Source organism: Schistocerca americana, chromosome 2 (genome assembly GCF_021461395.2).
Source record: "Schistocerca americana isolate TAMUIC-IGC-003095 chromosome 2, iqSchAmer2.1, whole genome shotgun sequence".
Classification (NCBI taxonomy): domain Eukaryota; kingdom Metazoa; phylum Arthropoda; class Insecta; order Orthoptera; family Acrididae; genus Schistocerca; species Schistocerca americana.
This window is the reverse complement of record NC_060120.1, coordinates 1,060,793,400-1,060,807,313: the sequence shown is the minus strand read 5'-3', so window position 1 is coordinate 1,060,807,313 and position 13,914 is coordinate 1,060,793,400.

Below are 13,914 nucleotides of genomic sequence, written 5' to 3'. Positions count from 1 at the left end.
AATAGTGAAGATCATCCTTTCTCCTAGTATTGTAGTTATGCACACTGCTATTACTTTTGAATTGGGTTTGGTTGTTAATAACAAATTTCATAAGAGAGTATATATACTGAGAAGCTACTGTGAATATCCCTAGATCCTTAAATAAGTGTCTGCAGGATGATCTTGGGTGGACTCCTGCTATTATTCTGATTACATGCTTTTGTGCAATAAATACTTTATTCCTCAGTGATGAATTACTCCAAAATATGATGCCATATGCAAGCAATGAGTGAAAAATAGGCGTAGTAAGCTAATTTACTAAGTTGTTTATCACCAAAATTTGCAATGACCCTTATTGCATAAGTAGCTGAACTCAAACGTTTCAGCAGATCATCAATATGTTTCTTCCAATTTAATCTCTCATCAATGGACACACCTAAAAATTTTGAATGTTCTATCTTAGCTATATGCTTCTGATTAAGGTCTATATTTATTAATGGTGTCATACCATTTACTGTATGGAACTCTATGTACTGTGTCTTATCAAAATTCAGTGAGAGTCCGTTTACAAGGAACCACTTAGTAATTTTCTGATAGACAATATTGACAATTTCATCAGTTAATTCTTGTTTTTCAGGTGTGATTACTATACTTGTATCATCAACAAAGAGATCTAACTTTGCCTCTTCATGAATATAGAATGGCAAGTCATTAATATGTATTAAGAACAACAAAGGACCCAAAACCAACCCTTGTGGAACCCCATTCTTCATAGTTCCCCAGTTTGAGGAATGTGCTGACCTTTGCATATTATGAGAACTGCTTATTTCAACTTTCTGCACTCTTCCAGTTAGGTACGAATTAAACCATTTGTGCACTGTCCCACTCATGCCACAATAGTAGAGCTTGTCTTGCAGAATTTCATGATTTACACAATCAAAAGCCTTTGAGAGATCACAACAAATCCCAATGGGTGGTGTTCGGTTAATCAGATCATTCAAAATTTGATTGGTGAAAGCAAATATGGCATTTTCTGTTGAAAACCCTTTCTGGAAACCAAACCGACATTTTGTTAGTGCTTCATTTTTACAGATATGTGAAGCTACTCTTGAATACATTACTTTCTCAAAAATTTTGGATAAAGCTGTTAGAAGGGAGATTGGATGGTAATTGTTGTCATCAGATCTATCCCCTTTTTTATGCAAAGGTATAACAATAGCATATTTCAGTCTATCAGGGAAAAATGCCCTGTTCCAGAGAGCTATTACACAGGTGGCTGAGAATCTTATTTATCTGTTGAGAACAAGCTTTTAGTATTTTGCTGGAAATGCCATCAATTCCATGTGAGTTTTTGCTTTTAAGCAAGTTTATTATTTTTCTAATTTCAGAGGGAGAAGTAGATGAGATATCAATTGTATCAAATTGCATAGGTATGGCCTCTTCCATTAATTGCCTAGCATCTTCTAATGAACACCTGGGTCCTACTATATCCACAACATTTAGAAAATGATTTTTAAAAATATTTTCAACTTCTGACCTTTTGTTCGTAAAGTTTTCATTCAATTTGATAGTAATACTGTCTTCCTGTGCTCTTGGTTGACCTGTTTCTCTTTTAATAGTATTCCAAATTGTTTTAGTTTAATTATCAGAGTTGCTGATTTCAGACATGATACACATACTTCTGGATTTTTTAATAACTGTTCTTAATATAGCACAGTAGTTTTTATAATGTTTGATAGTTTCTGGGTCACTACTCTTTCTTGCTGTCAGATACATTTCACTTTTCCGGTTACAAGATATTTTTATACCCTTAGTAAGCCATTGTTTGTTACATGGTTTCTTACGAGTATATTTAACTATTTTCTTGGGGAAGCAGTTTTCTAATGCATTTACAAAAGTGTCATGAAATAAATTATATTTTAAATTGGCATCAGGTTCACAGTACACCTCATCCCAGTGTAACTGCTGTAGGCTTTCCTCGAAATTTGCAATTGTTAAATCGTTGACTGAACGTACTACTCTGGAGGACTGTTTAGTACTGCTGAATGGAGCTATGTCATATATTGTAACTAGCTATGCACCATGATCAGAAAGACCATTCTCAACAGGCTGAGCATTTATCTGGTTAAACTTATCTTGGTCTATAAAGAAGTTATCTATCAGTGAGCTGCTATCTTTTACCACCCGAGTAGGAAGATCAATAACGGGTGTCAAATTGAAAGAACCGGGTAATACTTCAAGGTCATTTTTCCTATTTTCCTCTTTCAGAGAATCTCCATTGAAGTCCCCACAAATTATAATTTGCTTCCCCCTGACAGATAGCACAACAAGGAGTCCTAATTTTTCAGAAATACATGAAAATTTCCCGATGGTGACCTATATACAGTTACAATTATAAATGTGCCTTAATTTAATTTAAGCTCGCAGCCACATGCTTCTATATGTTTCTCTACACAAAACTTTTTTGTTTCTATACTTTTTGCACAATGAGAACTTTTGACATCTATGACAACTCCTCCTTTCTCCATATTTTCTCTGATTACATGTGCATTTACCTTATCCATGTCAGTAACAATGTGATGCTCAGACAGGAATAGTATATCTATTTCATCCTCAGCTTCTAAATCTTCTAAACAAACCAGAAGCTCGTCTATTTTATTCTTTAGACTCCCAATATTTTGATGAAATATACTTACATTATTTTTAATTATACTTTTATGAGAACCTTTCCTTATTCTAAGACACATTGTTACTAATCGCAAGAAAATTATGAAGCGTCGCTGATTTTCTCTCAGTATTATTTTGTACTGCCTGCAATCATTTATCGGCGTAGTGTTATACTCAGTAGTAGAGGATGACCATTAGGTTTATAAAGTATGTGTTAGTGTTATGACATGTGTAAAGGAAATTACTATGTCCAGTTGTAAGGAAGGCACGGATTTGACGTGGAATACTGTGACAGCAAAGTGGAGAGTGTGTCAGGTCGTAAGAGTGGTGCAGAAGTTTCTATTTCCAGAGTCACAGCTGTCAGCAGGGTGTATTTCCGATAACATTCTCATCGTCGAATGTCATTCAATTGAGATCGCGATTGTAACATTTAACTGTACGTACAATGATAAAACATATATGTGACCCATTTTCTAGGATGATTCTACCTATATGTGCGTGGCATGCATAATTCACGTTTCCCCATACACAGCTGGCATCGTCTGAATGGAGAGGGCTGTTTCAATGCGGGAATGTAGTTTATTTAAGCGTGTACTCCTCTAGACGGCCGAATAGCGAACTAATACTTAGTATGTGCTGGACAGCTTTCGTGATCACGTGGAAATTTGACAAGATTCAATACGGACGTGTGTTTGCGCTGGGCCACTGCCCCCTCCCATGTAAATTGTTCGGTTGGCTGCTTCTTTGCCTTTGACTTCCTTATTTAGTTGAGACAGGATCGATTGTGGTATGTGTATCTAGCAGGCAGAAGACACGTTTGCCGGTTCTCTAGACATGAGGAACACCTTAGTTGACTTTGTAAATTTTAGAAATGATTCGGAATCTGCAACATCACCGACAAGTGTATTCGCGAGTGGAAATATCAGTTTCCTCTAATTTTTTTTTTTTTTCGAGTTTTCACCTAAATGTCTTTGCAGACGTGACAAGCTTCTAGTTAGTGTGTGGTTTACAGCACGCACCACCTAGATAATTTCCAGTCTATATCTTTGGAATTATGTCGCACGAGCGATACTGCTATGCAAGCGATATTGCTATGTTGCTTGACATTGGGAAGTCCCGCGAAAATGGTATGATATTCTTGAAACCCATGCAAAATTACGTTTGTTCTCAGAGTCTGGAGATGTGTGTAGAAACGTAAGCAAGCAGGTCTAGGCCAGAAACAGTAAAACGTTTGTACCGAGGGGGAAACGAGACAGTCTTTGCACAGGTGTTCTGTGAGTGACTTCGATCGACTGAGGACGCTCTGGTCACACGTTGGGAGTGGATGACCGCCCGACCTCGCGGGAAATATCTAGTGTCGCGAGTTCACCTATGTTGTATGTGCTTGTGCTGTCGTGGTATATGTACAAGTGTCTGGTGGCTGATACGAATGATCTCAAAACAGGTGCACAATATAGCAGTGCAAGTGTTCAACTGGACCTGCTATAGTGTACAACCAGGATGGGCACTCCAGTTGTAGCAATATGTCCCCTCGTCGGCACCCTTAAGCATACCCTCGCATTTTCCTTGTTTTTCCATAGATAGTGATGTTGATTACAGTACACAAAAAAGTGGATCTGAGCACTAAGGGACTTAACTGCTGAGGTCATCAGTGTTGTGACGTAACAAGACTGTTACGCCACACTGAAGTAGCCGAAAGAAAGGCACGCGTACACACACGCCGACTGGCGTCAAGTCTGGAACAAGATACGTTATGACTGCTATCAAGAAAATACGTAGCTTTGGAATATACTTAACTTTATTTACTCCTTGTGATACATCTCTCTGGACTATACAAATGAGACTCGTAAGATACATGCACTGTTACAATTGGCGCCTTGCTAGGTCGTAGCCATGGACTTAGCAGAAGGCTATTCTAACTGACTCTCGGCAAATGAGAGGAAGGCTTTGTCCGTATTGTCGCTAGCAATGTCGTCCGTACAACTGGGGCGAGTGCTCTATGGTATATCGAGACCTGCCTTGTGGTGGCGCTAGGTCTGCGATCACACAGTGGCGACACGCGGGTCCGACATGTACTAAATGGACCGCGGCCGATTTAAGCTACCACCTAGCAAGTGTGGTGTCTGGCGGTGACACCACATTCCTCCCCCGCAAATCGGCGAACGGTCGTGTGATAAGGCTTCCGCCCGCCGTGGGGAGGACCCCATGTTGACGTATGCGATGAGGTGGGGAGCCTAACAACAGGCGAGGCTGTGCCACCCGCACCCGGCCATTCGGTCCGAGGGGATCTAGGAAACGCCTGAAAACCTAGTCCAGGGTGCACGTCAACATGCGGTGTATGCGCCCGTAATGAGACAGGAGGGGCCGAAGGGTCGACCTCCATTGCGTCGGGGTACCCGACGCGCGATGACGTCATGTGGTCCGGAGCGGGCAAGAGCTCCATGGCGGAGGACGGCTGGTCACGGGAAGCGATCGGCGGCGCTTGACCCAGGGAGGAGCTTGGCGGCTGCAGCGAAGCGTCAAATGCGGGCGGCGCCGGCGGGAGAACAGGCGGCGGCGGCGGCAGCGGCGGCGGCGGCTGCTGCGGCGGCGCGTCGCCATGGGGCAAAATGGAAGGCATCGTCGGTAACACTTGGGGATGAGGCGAGCCAATAGATGAGCCCCAGGGCGCTGACCGGACGGCACCGTCGCTGAAAGCAGACGGGGGGCGGCAGAACCCGTGCGACGACAGAGGCGCAGCTGATTGAGATGCCGACGCACCTCACCAGAGGCCCCCAAAACCAAATACATCGCGCGGCCGAGGCAGCGAAGAATGCGCCCTGCGAGCCAACGCCGTGAACCTCGATAGTTGCGATAAAATACAACGTCGCCTGGAGCAAAAGCAGGAGTCTGCCGCTGCATAGGAACCTGATGCAGCGGATGCAGCAAAGACATCAAGGTGCGATGAGGACGACCGCGGAGCAACTCAGCCGGCGAGCGACCATCTCGGGGCTGAGAGCGATACGAAGACAAAAAGAGCAACAATGCGTCCTCCCGAGAATGCGACTCTTTCAACTTCAACATCTGTGACTTGAAAGTCCGGACCAATCGTTCAGCGGCACCGTTTGACTGAGGCGAAAACGGCGCAGACGTCAGATGTTGAATACCATTGGCCTGGCAGAATGACTGAAATTCTGCTTACATGAATTGTGGGCCATTGCCGGAAACAATAGTCTGCGGAAGACCTTCAATGCAAAAGATAGCAGACAACGCTTGGATGGTGGCGGAGGACGTCGTGGAAGACATCCGGACAACAAAAGGAAAATTACTGAAGGCATCTACCAGAACCAACCATCGAGCATTCCAGAATGGACCAGCAAAATGAATGTGCAATCGTTGCCAAGGGGAAGTGGCTTTTGGCCATGCAAAGACTTTCCGCGGCGGTGCGGATTGTTGTTCGGCACACGCCATGCAAGAAGAACACATATTCGTAATCGCAGCATCGATTCCGAACCAAGTACAGTGCTGACGAGCAAGTTGTTTCGTTCGCACTATACCCCAATGTCCTTGGTGGAGAAGCCGTAAAACAGAGGACTGTAACGAACGTGGGACCACGACTCTGGACTGATCATTATCAGAACGCAACAACAAAACACCACGTCGAACAAAAAGTCTCTCCTTGTGAGCAAAAAATCGGCGAACCAACGGATCCTCGATCCGAGACTTTGACAAAGGCCATTGCGTAGCAACAAAACGCAAAACGGTAGCAAGGACAGGGTAAGCAGCTGTGGCTGTAGCTACACGACGAAAATCAATCGAAAACGATTCGACCACTTCATCGGTTTCCGAATCAATGAACAGGCAAGCAAGTTCGGAAGAATCGAATGCTTTATCCTCAGCAACAGGCAAACGGGACAACGCATCGGCGTTTCCGTGCTTAGCAGTAGACCGATACAAGATATCGTAGCGGTACTGCGAGAGGAAAATAGACCAGCGAATGAATTTCTGCGCTGTACGCGGAGGTACAGGCTTGTTCGGATGAAAAAGCGATGTCAAAGGTTTGTGGTCTGTGATGATGGTAAAGTGACGACCATACAAGAAATCATGGAACTTAGTAACACCAAACACGAGAGACAACGCTTCTTTCTCTATCTGGGAGTAATTTCTTTGCGCAGATGAGAGCAATTTGGACGCAAAAGCAATAGGGCGATCATGCGAGCCAACTTTGTGCGCAAGCACAGCACCGATCCCGAAATCCGATGCATCGACCATCAACGAAAGGGGTTTCTGGGGATCGAAAGGCGTGAGGCAAGTATTAGAAAGCAACGCCGATTTCAAATGGCGAAAGGCGCGTTCGCATTCCGTCGTCCAGACGAACGGAACACCCTTACGGCGTAAGCGATGAAGCGGAGCTGAAATGGAAGAGGCATTGCGCAGAAAGCGATGATGGTAGGTAATTTTACCCAACACACTCTGCAGCTGCTTCTCATTTTGAGGGGAAGGCAATTCTTGTATGGCACGGAGGTGCTCTGGACGCGGATGTATGCCTTGGGCATTGATGACATGGCCCAGGTATGGTAAGTCACGAGCAAAAAACACACATTTGTCCTTCCGCAAGCGAAGACCATTTTGTCGCAGGACCTGAAATAATGTTCGTAGGTTCGCAAGATGATCTTCTTCGGTCTGTCCGGAGATCACTATATCGTCCAGATAGTTTGCTGCAGTAGGGACCGACGCACAAATAGATTGTAAATATTGCTGAAACAATGCAGGGGCGGATGCACACCCGAACGGCAGTCTTTTGAACCTGTACAATCCAAGATGCGTGTTCACCACCAATACGCGCTGGGATTCGTCGTCCACCGGTATTTGCAAGTACGCATCGGCTAGGTCCAACTTTGAAAAATATTTTCCCGGGCACAGTTTAGCAAAAAGATCTTCCGGGCGGGGCAAAGGAAAAGTAGCAGTCACTAGTTGTGGATTCACTGTGGCCTTGAAGTCCACGCAAAGTCTCAATTTTCCGGAAGGTTTTGGCAAAATTACTAAGGGTGAGGCCCAGAGAGAAGCTTGCACACGTTCAATTACACCCTGTGATTCTAGATCGTTTAATGTTCATGCGACCTCACCGCGCAATGCGTGAGGAACATTGCGCGCTCTGAAAAATTTGGGTTGCGCGTTTACTTTCAGTTCCAAACGTGCTGCATAGTTTTTAGCGCAACCCAGGCCCGGTGCAAAAATGTCTGCAAATTCTTCACACAGACGAGAAACACTGTCTGAAGGCACAGTTTGATTCACTGATAGGACCTGATTTACAATAGACATGTTAAACAACTGAAATAAGTCTAAACCAAACAAGTTCACTGCAGTAGACGAACAAAGAACTTAAAATGACACAAGTTTTGTTTGTCCCTTGTATGTGGCAAGAAGGCTGCCCTGTCCTAACACAGGTATATTCTGTCCTGAATAACTATGTAACTTAACATTTGCGGCACGCAACGGAGGTGCGCCCAGTTGTTTGTACGTGTCGTGATTGAGCAATGAAACTGCAGCTCTGGTATCGAGCTGGAACGGTATCACTTTGCCTTCAAAATCTAAGTCCACAAAAAGTTTATTGTCCTGCTGACGACAAGAGCGACTGTCTCGTGCAATTTGAACAGACACTGGTACAGAATCACTTGCTAATTGACGTGATTTCCGGCGACGTCGACGTACACTTTTTGTGGGACGAACACAGTCACTGTTAGAGAAAGTGTCACTGGACAAAGTGGAATTAACGACATGAATGTCCATGGGCGAAGGTCCACGAGCCTGAGTGTCCTTGGTTCGATTCCGGCGCGAAGCAAAGGGCCTGGAATGATTGTGATTGTCTGAACTGAGCTTTTTCTGGCAAACACTTTGACATGTCCTTTCCTATTGCAGAAAAAGCAAATAGCTTGGCGTGACGGGCAATGTTCACACGAATGTCTAGGATCACACCGCAGGCATGATTTCACTGCATTTGTGTGCTGGCGCGGCACACCTGGTTTAGCGCGCGGCGGCAGCTGTGTCGAAGTGCGCGAGGCCCGGTGACCGGGCCGCGCAGCGCGTCCAGCGGGCCGGTTAATGTTACACACGGCTGGCGAAGTTTCAAAAGATTCCTGAGCACAGTCAAGTGTGTCTTGTCTAATATGTCTATCACTTGTTGAAGGGAGGGATTAACTAGTTTCAAAATTTGCTCCCGTACGCGAACATCAGAAACGTTCTGTGCAATTGCATCACGCACCATTGTATTTGAATAAGAAAGGCCACAGTCACAGTCAAAGGCACAGTCCCTAGTAAGTCCTTGCGATGTTGCTACCCACTCCCTATTAGTTTGACCGGCCGTACGCTTTGTACGAAAGAACGTATACCTTTTTGCAACCACATTAACTGTTTCTTTGAAATAGGCATCTAAAGCAGACAACATTTCCTCGTAGGACAGAGTTGCTACGTCGCGTCGGGGAAACAATTTCACTATCACACGGTAGGTGGACACACCGACACAAGAAAGCAAAAATGGCTGCCGCTCATTACCTTGAATTCTGTAGGCGGCTAGATGGAAGGCGAACTGTCGGGACCATTCTGGCCACGATTCGTGCGCCTCATTAAAACTGCGAAATGGCGGTGCAACTGCATGTCGTGGCTGCGGTAGCGGTGAAGCGGCGGCTGCCGCATCGGTTTGAATGGCACGTTGACCCTGGACGAGCTGTCCAAGGGCATCCAATAATGCCTGCGTCTGCTGATTCTGCAAGCGATGAAATTCTGGCGAAGCCATGACACAAGTAAATCAGAGCAAAGCAAGTAGAAAGAACACGATCCTTTACGTTGCCTCGTCGCCAATCTGTTGTGACGTAACAAGACTGTTACGCCACACTGAAGTAGCCGAAAGAAAGGCACGCGTACACACACGCCGACTGGCGTCAAGTCTGGAACAAGATACGTTATGACTGCTATCAAGAAAATACGTAGCTTTGGAATATACTTAACTTTATTTACTCCTTGTGATACATCTCTCTGGACTATACAAATGAGACTCGTAAGATACATGCACTGTTACAATTGGCGCCTTGCTAGGTCGTAGCCATGGACTTAGCAGAAGGCTATTCTAACTGACTCTCGGCAAATGAGAGGAAGGCTTTGTCCGTATTGTCGCTAGCAATGTCGTCCGTACAACTGGGGCGAGTGCTCTATGGTATATCGAGACCTGCCTTGTGGTGGCGCTAGGTCTGCGATCACACAGTGGCGACACGCGGGTCCGACATGTACTAAATGGACCGCGGCCGATTTAAGCTACCACCTAGCAAGTGTGGTGTTTGGCGGTGACACCACAATCAGTCCACTAGAATTTAAAACTACTTAAACCTAACTAACCTAAGAACATCACACACATCCATGCCCGAGGCAGGATTCGAACCTACGACCGTAACAGCAGCGCGGTTCCAGACTATAGCGCCTAGAACCGCATGGCCACTTCGGCTGGTACAGTACACAAAACCTGTGTCGGTGACGCCTTTCCCAGCACTACATCCACAGGTGCAGTAGTCATCATCACACACAGTTCCAGACGCCTGTTCTTCATAACACTTGTTTGAGAGGATTTTGGCAGGCTGCAGCACCATCCAGAAGCGCTGATTCGAAGGCTTTCTCAGATAATATCCTAGGACTGATGAGAATTAAGACGTATAGCTGGTGTGAGTGTAGGTATACCATAACTTTTTCGGGCGCTGTACAGATATGAAAGATAACTGCACTGTTTGTGTAAAAAGTGTACATATTGCAGGGTAATGTTACTGTAGCTTATGTTGTGGCATGACGAGAGAAAATGAATGTGTGTCCTATCATGAGGGACGTATACAATCAGCACAACGATAACTGTGAGGGGATGAGAGAGATTTTTACGTGAAAAATTATGTGTAATATACATTCTGAGATTAGTTCAACAACCACAGCCGTCAAGAGGAGACATAACCTGTAAATAGATCGGTGTCAGACTGCAGCAGCAATCGTAACATTTAATTGCAGTTACACTGCTAAATATGTTCCTGGTTCGCAATATTCTTCTGAGTACTGTATGTATTTGATGATCTGTAGACAACTTTTGTGGGATGTAACTGCCGGTGCAATATGACGATGTGTACAAAATAGTTTTTGCCGCTGAAAGTCTCGCCTGCAGGAAAAAAAGGGCGAACAGCATTAGGAGTTTGAAGGGTAAATTCAGTCTTGGACAGGCTGTCAAGTTAGGATTTCTAGAAAGAAAGCACCCTGTGCTGCTGGTGGAAGCATTGCAGCATCTCTCTCAGCTGTGGACCCACACCGCAGCTGTGCGTCATCGCTCCAGCAGCTATGCCTAGGTGAACATGTGTTTCGATACGTATTTCTTGGCTGTCATGTATGAAAGAGATGGCGTCTCCTCATCGTCGCAGGACCCGAACTGACACCTATGCGTCGTTTGGTAGCTGACGGCCGCTTCATCATTTCACGGGGACCGCCAGTGCATCCTGGCTCCTGGGGACGTGCACGGAGTCGGCAGCGTCAGGCATCGAGTGGCAGGATGTGTGTTTTATTGGTAATCTTTTATTTAAAATATATTCCATCGATTTCACCGATCAATAGCATGCTGCGAATTAAAACGATAACTACCCCACACACGCAAAGAATATTGACTTAATTAATTTGTATAATTTTTTTATATCAACTTTGTGTTAGTGCTACAGCAGTTAAGGAGAGGGTGTGTGTGAGTGGGTGACATGGAGCCGAACAGCAGTTTAAGTGCAGAACACTACGTAAATTTGCATAATTTTTATGTAAAATGCAGTATAGTGGTTTAAGAGGGTCGGTGACAAAAAGAATGCGCCGGAAAAGGCGTTCAAAAGCATGTGAAATTCTAAAAGTGTACCAGAAAATGCTGGGAAGACAACAGTAATTACTTAATTTGGTAACAATGGCGGTACTATATTTTAAGGAACTGGGGGTGATATGGAAAACCACTTACAAGAACAATAGGTTAAGTACTGACAAAGGGTCAAGCATCAGGTTAAGACACCTAGAGTACCATGCTGTACATTAGGTTATGCAACATGTTTGCTCCATGTAATTACTTCTTACAAAACCTACATGTTTCCAAACAGCACAGGATGACGAGCAAGAGAAATCCAGCCCCACAAACTGATTTTTTTATAAATAAGAAACATACCGTTGAATTTTCTATTATGAGATCCTTCCTCTCCAGCACCACCAGACCACCATCTTGGGTTACGTCATGGAAAGGACGACAGTGGTCTCTGGTGGCAGTACTGTGTACTAGGTCAGTTGGACTCTGGACCTGGGGTTAACACACTTGATGGCCGTACTGCCTCTAATTGTTTAAGTAAGTACTGAAAATGAAGACTTATATCCAGCACAGGCAGAGTCATTTTCCCACCAATATCTAGGAAGTGGTGGCAGTTGGATGACTTAGGTTTGTGGAGGTAGCCAAAGTGCCATTTTTCCCGCCATTTCCTTAGTAGGCGGAGGTAACTGTGGTGTGTTGCCTTGTCCTGATGGAATTTGAACTTCCCACCATTTTCTGGAGAGGAGAGTGGATGGGGCAGGGGAAGTGGTAATAATTAATTGATCAGTTTAATTAAGCAGTGAATCAAATTGATATGAGTGAGAGGGTGAGAGGGGCCTATTCAAATAACTCAGACCTTAAAGTGTACCTGCAGCAGCGAGAGAGGAGGGGATTGTGGGAGGGGGGGTGGGGGAACAATAGGTTAAGTGCATTTCAGTCAACAGGAAGGGTCCCTTAAGCAGAACAATAGGTTAAGCACCTGTCAATCAAAGGAGAACAATAGGTTAAGTACCTGTCAATCAAAGGAGAACAGTAGGTTTGCCCCTGAGTGCGTACCTCCTCCTGAAGTAGGTAACCCGCACTAATAAAATACGCTGATGCTGGCCTAGTCCCTCTACTAAGTGAGACTGGTTAGGTCGGAACTACTTACACAATAGACCAGTGGGTGTGAGCGAGCTACAGTTATGGGAGTGACGGGTGTGTTGCTTGTTAAAAAGAGTGCAAATATGTTCTCATACCAATTTTTTTGGGACAATTTGTCAATGGAATGAAGCAGCTGGTACCTCAGTATTCAGTGAGTCCTTGAAACAGAAACATACAAGTATTCGTCCTTTTGTGCTCCAGGTGTATAGAGGTAAGTGAAGAGAGAATGCTCAGGGACGCAAAATAAACACCATTATCTCAGTAAGTCACTGCAGGAACTATCTTGTTGCAGATAGGGTGATGGAGTGAAACGTGGGTACCGTTTACTGGCGATTCAGGTTTGTGAGCGCTCTCTGTGAAGTTATGTACGCATGCAGCAGCTTTTGAGCGGAGCTGCGTTGTGGCTGCTGGAAGCTAACAGGTGACGACGCCCGAGATAAGCCATGATTAATGGAGGCGCGGGTACTGGCCGCCGGGGCGCTGGCTTTCTTCTGGAGCCGCGCCAGTGATTAATTACGGCGGCAACTGGCGCCAGTGGAGGATGCAGGCGATGGCTCGTCCCCTGCCGTTGCTTTTACCAGCACGCTCCGGTGGCAAACTGCTCTCTGGACGTGGAAATTCCAGTGGAGTGAGAATGTCTGCAGCCACGCACTGGTCTCCTTCTCGAATGTCCGTATTCATTATTAGACACCTCTACCGTGTATTTAATCATCTATCAAATTTTTATTCACGAACAGTAATCTCGCTTCATAGTTAAACCACAGCTGGTCTATATTATTTCCTATTCGTGTAACAACATAATAAAACAGCATTGTCCAAGTCTGTCATTTGCCAAACTGCTTATGAACAGAATGTTCAGTGTAGTAACTATAGAGCCAATGATAACAAGAGTTCCTTGCGAGGTAAATGTGAAGATTGGCTCTGAGCACTATGTGACTTAAAATCTAAGGTCATCAGTCCCCTAGGACTTAGAACTACTTGAACCTAACAAACCTAATGACGTCACACACATCCATGCCCGAAGCAGGATTCGAACCTGCGACCGTAGCGGTCCCGCGATTCCAGACTGAAGCGCCTAGAACCGCTCGGCCACAACGGCCGGCAAATGTGAAGTGAATTTACGAAGAGAAGTGCAGAACTTAAAAAAAAAAAATCCCGAGGGCATGTAGCTTTACTGTATGGTTAAATGATGATGGCGTCCTCTTGGGTAAAATATTCCGGAGGTAAAACAGCCCCCCATTCGGATCTCCGGGCGGGGACTACTCAAGAGGACGTCGTTATCAGGATAAAGAAAACTA